Genomic DNA, 6,000 nt, shown 5'->3' on the forward strand with positions numbered 1-6,000 from the left:
TTGGAGGATATTTCTCTTGAAAATGGAAATTCCTATGCAATAGCTAAACAATGTTGTGTTTGGTTGGAAATTTCCTAGGAAATAAAATTTTCAAGGGGAATGTAAATTCCCACAGCATGGGAAATAACTCACCAAGCCCCCCTTAGGTGAGTGAATTCCTACAATGCATAGGAAGTTATTTCCTAGGAAATACTAATTCCCATGATGTCAACCAAACACTTTTATGCAATTAGTAAGGGAAAAAACTTCCCATGACATATGATTTCATGTGGGAATTTATTTCCCATGTTGAACCAAACAAGCACTAGTGTATTCATTTAAAGCATGTATACACGTAGTGCAAATACCCAAAAAAAAATTAGAATATGTGATTGGATTTTTTGATTCATCTTAGAAAAAATTACTTATCTTTGATCGGTTAAAAGATGTTAAAAGAGGGTTTCTAAAGATTTTTGGTAAAAGAATTATAGAGAGTGAACTTGGATCTAACTAATATGACTATTCACTTGTCTAGGATCAGAATCTTATATAATATAGGAAAAGAACTGGACATCCAAGTTCCAATGGTTGAAGTCCAATTACCATAAAGCTTTAACATTGATGTTAATGAAAAGACATTTAAGGATTTGATTTCTTGCAAGATTTATAGCAAAACACTACAAAAAAGAGACCAACAATTATTAGATTCTTGCATTGCATACCAATGAACCAGATTGGTTTAGCATATACCTTCCAAAAACTTGGCATTCTTTCTTGACATTGTGACAACATCTTTTTTCAATGTTTCTTCATCAAAACTTGCCCAAATGAAGGAATATTAGCTCATGTCCACTCTCCGAGCCTATCATCTATCTTATGAGCTTTGTCCGATCGGATAATTACGATGATCTATTATCTTCATGATTGATTTTTTGGGTCTTTTTTAATCGATTTGAAATTGAATACTAAATGAGTGATTTTAATTTGGAAAATGATTTATACAGCTCTTAGTGCTGCAAATTAGAAGCTAAAAGTAAAAATATTATGGATAGATAAAGTATAACTTTAATTATAGTGTGTATTGACACACATTCTTAAATTTATACAAAAGCCCTTAGTGTATATATATTACCCTTTTCAGGTTTTTATTTATTTTTTTTGTTTTTTTTTTAAAAAAAAATAAAATAAATAAAAAACCTTCTAAATATTTAAAGATTGTCAAGTCATTAAATAATCATGATTGTTAGATAATCAAAATTCAACTTAAATTTCAGACGAAATATTGTATCATACTATCATGATCTTCAATTATTCAATTTAAAGTGAAGGATTGATAGGGATTTCTAATATGAAAGATAATAAATGTAACCTATAAAGAAGTCCCCAACATTAAATGAATAAATATGCTTATATGCTCTTATAAGTCTTATCTTTAGGTTTATCATAACAATTTGCATAATTTTACAGCAAATGTATCTGGACCAATCAACTTGAATAACACCTCCATCAAATTTCCAAATACTATTAATGGAGGACAATTGATTGATAGGTTGGTAACATCTACTTTGGAAAATTGAAATGTTTAGACATTACATAAGACTATATTACAATAATAAACATCACTTTCACATTCATGAGGACAAAAATAACGCCCAAAACTTTGATAAATATATGGCCTTTTCCATGCTTTCGTAGTATACAAAAGGCAAGTATACATTTGCCAAAGCCCTACCGTCATAACTCATAACCATTGATATAAAATAGTCAACTTTTGAGGCACCCACCGGTCCACGGTGCCCTACTCTTGCTAGCTAGGCACAAACTTAATAGATCAAACACTATCCGATTCCATTGGGTAGATGTAGTAATCTCCTTTTCGCTTAAGTTCAACTCATCGTTAATGTAATATTCTCTAGGTTTTTTTAATCCTTTACCCGATCCAATGTTTATAGTTTTATTTCTTGAAACCTATTGTAAGAAAAGCTTAGTGTTAGGCGTGGCTCAATTTTATTTTATTTTATTTAATTTTTTTATTTTGTGGTGGACTGCTTGTGCATGTTTTAGAAGCTTTCGGAAAAATCAAGCAAGTTAGTATTTATTCATGATTTCTCTAGAATTACCTACTTGAGCATTCTAGAGAATTCTTGACATTGGAAGCAGTTAGATATATAATTCGTGAATATTCTATAATCTTTGGATAAAAAGTGATGAAGGGGATTCATTCTGGAATATTCAAGCCATTTCTATAAACCTCTATCTGCAACTATAAATATCATGGGCATTCAATCAAGGTATAAACATACAAGAGGTCATACCTATACACAAGCCTTCCTACCTATCTACCCTCCCTGTAAACTATCTAACTTTGCTGGGTGCTCGTTGTTTGTGGCATTATTTATTTATTTATTTATTTATTTATTTATTTATTTTTTCCTATATTGAAGATTTTTCCCACGTAAAATATTGTGTGTCCATCTTTCTTTAACTATTTATCTTGCCTTAGTACTTTCCTATTTCACCAATCCTAATAGTTAGATATCATCAAATAGTTATAATGGTGGACCGATAGTTCTAAAAAAAAAGTTAGTAGAAGAAATAAGCTAAATGATGACCAACTTTTTTTTTTTTTAATAATAATAGAATTACGCTATTAATATTTAATTTCACATTAACTATCACTCACTAATTGTCTTTAGCGTTTGGAGAAACACATATTATGTAAATTTACATGAATTGGCTTCAAGACTTGTGATTTATTCCTCTGACAAATTTTCGAATTTAACTTGTGCAAAATCATGATGATATGTTGTTATCAAATGGAGAGGTATTTAGTTTTCACCATTTCCATATTTTGAAGTGTAATTACAAATAAATATCTCATAAAGTAAATCTTGTTAGAATGGGTAAATCTTGTTAGAATATCATGCATAGCAAGAGACCTTGTTTTTCTGGATCTAATTAATAGTTCAGTAATATAAATTAGTTTTAATTCAATTCAAATTTAAACATTGCAATAGATTAGAGACTAAGTCATAGATTTATTAGGGGTTTATAGTAGATAATTTTTTACTTGTTGCTAGGTTTCAATTGAATTTGGGATTGGACTAGGGTCAAATTTTGCTTACAATCACTTGTGGTTGTGGTCTAATCACTTATGGTTGTGGTCTAACGTGTTTTAGGGTATGCTCCTGGGTAATATATGTTGTATTTATCTACAAAAATTCATGAACATACGAGTAGTTTCAATAAAATTGCTAATAAAGGCTCAAATATTAAACAAAGTAAGCACGAAAATAAATACATTTAGCTCAAAACAGCTTACACAAACACGATAATAAAACGAGTTGAACAACTATTATAACACCTCAATTATGATAGAAAAATAATAATGATTACCACTACAACTAAAGACGATTAACTAGTTAATACATAGAAGATGTATACAAATTAAGCTAATTAAGGATGCTAAAAAAAATTAATATACTCAAGTATTCTAGGCTTAAATATGCTTGATGAGTAGGTCGAAGGAAATTGAAATCCATGCTTGGGGCAAGGCCTCTATCTCTTAGATGAGGCAATTGAATCCTACCTAGTGCAACAAATTTCCCGGACAACTTAAATTGATGCATTCATAACCTTTTCTTTCTTACTCAGGCTTATGGCCTATCGATAGAAAGCTTTTAAACTTAGCTTTCATTTTTCAAGTAGAATCACCTTAAAAATAGTTTGTAACGATGAACATATCACTATCAAAAGTTGAACCACCCACTCATGATCAAATTTCATAATTTCACCCTTGCTTACGCGTTCATGTCCGACCATAAAAATGTAATCTCAAGACACAAATGTCACCCTTATTAACCTAAGCCACATAGCAAAGTAGATTAGAATAACACTTTTAAGTTATAGTTTAACAAAGCAACATGTATAAATCATGTCAAATTTCCGTATTCACTCCGTTGCTTCATATATATGTTTCCACGTCATCACTTAGGTATTGTTAAGTTGGCTAAATTTCTTATGGGCATTTAAAATTCCCATAAATTTTATTTTCAACTTCTTGTTTGGTTGAAACAAAAAATGAAAATTGGGGCAATTACATTTCAAGGGAGTTTTGGCTTCCCACAAAACTGGGAATTTACTTACCTTACTTTCCCTTGGTACGTTAAAATTCCTATGAAAATTTACTTCTTCTATTATTAACCAAAATTTTTTGTTGAATTCCCATGTTTTTGATGATGGAATTTTATTCCTACAAATTGAAATTTCATAGGAATTTGCCTTCGCTAATGAACCAAATGACCCCTTATATTCGAATTTGTTATATATGTGAATTTCTTTATCACTAAGGCCCTGTTTAGTTCACCTTATTTTTACTTATTTCAGAAAAAATAAGTTCAGATCAGATCAGATCAGAAAAAATAAGTTCAGATCAGATCAGAAAAAATAAGTTCAGATCAGATCAGATCAGAAAAAATAAGTTTAGATCAAATTATTATTATTATTATTATTATTATTATTGATTTATGATGTATCGGATTTGATTTTATCGTTTGTTTGAACTAGCAACATTGTCTATGTTATTAAATAGCACAAACAATAAACGACAATAATTAAAATTTCATTATAAGCTCCAAATCATAAACGTTTACAAATATAATTTTCATTACAAGAAGTTCCAAATTTCCTTCGCTATATTAAGTTGTACTTCTTTCATTACAGCTTTACGATTCTCGTAAAACAAATCATAATCTGCTCTTGGTTCGATTTCTATACCACTATCAATGGGTATATCCAACTCATGTAATCGAATAAAATTGTGAAGTGTGAATGTAGCAACCATGATTGCCAATTGATGTTTAGTGTCCATTTGTGGCATCATTGTCAATATTTTCCATCGACCTTTTAATTGTCCAAAACATCTCTCCATCGATCAAGTGGGTCACCCATTTCATATAGAGGAGCCTAACACGAACATGGGTCGGAAGTAGAGCTGTCAATTCGGGTAAACATGTCGGGTAAGTGTGGGTCTGGTTAATTCGGGTCAGATCATTTCGGGTTGACTACATTAATGCACATGCACCTACAAAGTAGTAGTAATCGTAAATAGTAATTACTAAATTTGAATAAAGAATGCACATGCATCAAAAAAGTAGTGGTATTCATAAATTTTCATAGGTTTTTTTGAGACGTAAATTATAATACATTTGATAATAGAGAATTTTTTTGAAAATATTTGAATAAGCTTAAATAGGAAAATAACTCATAGAATTAGGGAAAGAAAAAAAAATATGACGTAATCCTAGATTGCTAGTTAATTTCGGGTCAATAACAAGTCGGGTTAATAATAGATCGGGTTGAATTCGGGTCGGGCTAGTAATAGGTCGGGTTAAATTTGGGTCGGGTTCGTAATAGGTCAGGTTAAATTCGGGTCGGGTTTGGAATAGGTCGGGTTGAATTCAAGTCGGGTTAAATTCGGGTTTTGACGGGTTAAAACGGGTCAATGTGTCATTCCACAGAACCATACACGCATGAATAAAAAAAGGTTCAATAGAGGAACAAATGAATAAAAAAACACTTAAACGCCCTAAACAAGTTAAATATAAAAGCTTAAATAAAAAAAGGAAAATGAAATCTAATAATCACACCTTTGCTCCATCTTCCAGAAACAATCTCACCTTTTGAAATTATTAACAATAATGATATTATTATGATTTAATAATAATAATATAAAATAATATAATAGTAATAATAATAATATAATATAATATAATATAATAATAATATAATACAATACAATATAATATAATATAATAATAAAAATAATATAATAATAATAATATAATATCATAGTAATATAATATCATATAATAATAATAATAATAATAATGATAATAATAATAATAATAATAACAATAATAATTAAACATTAATATTGATTAACATTAAAAGTAGAATATTGAAATAATTAAAATAAGGTCAAATCAGAAAAAATAAGTTCAGATCAGATCAGATCAGAAA

The sequence above is a fragment of the Chenopodium quinoa genome, unplaced genomic scaffold (genome assembly GCF_001683475.1).
Source record: "Chenopodium quinoa cultivar QQ74 unplaced genomic scaffold, ASM168347v1, whole genome shotgun sequence".
Taxonomy (NCBI): Eukaryota; Viridiplantae; Streptophyta; class Magnoliopsida; order Caryophyllales; family Amaranthaceae; genus Chenopodium; species Chenopodium quinoa.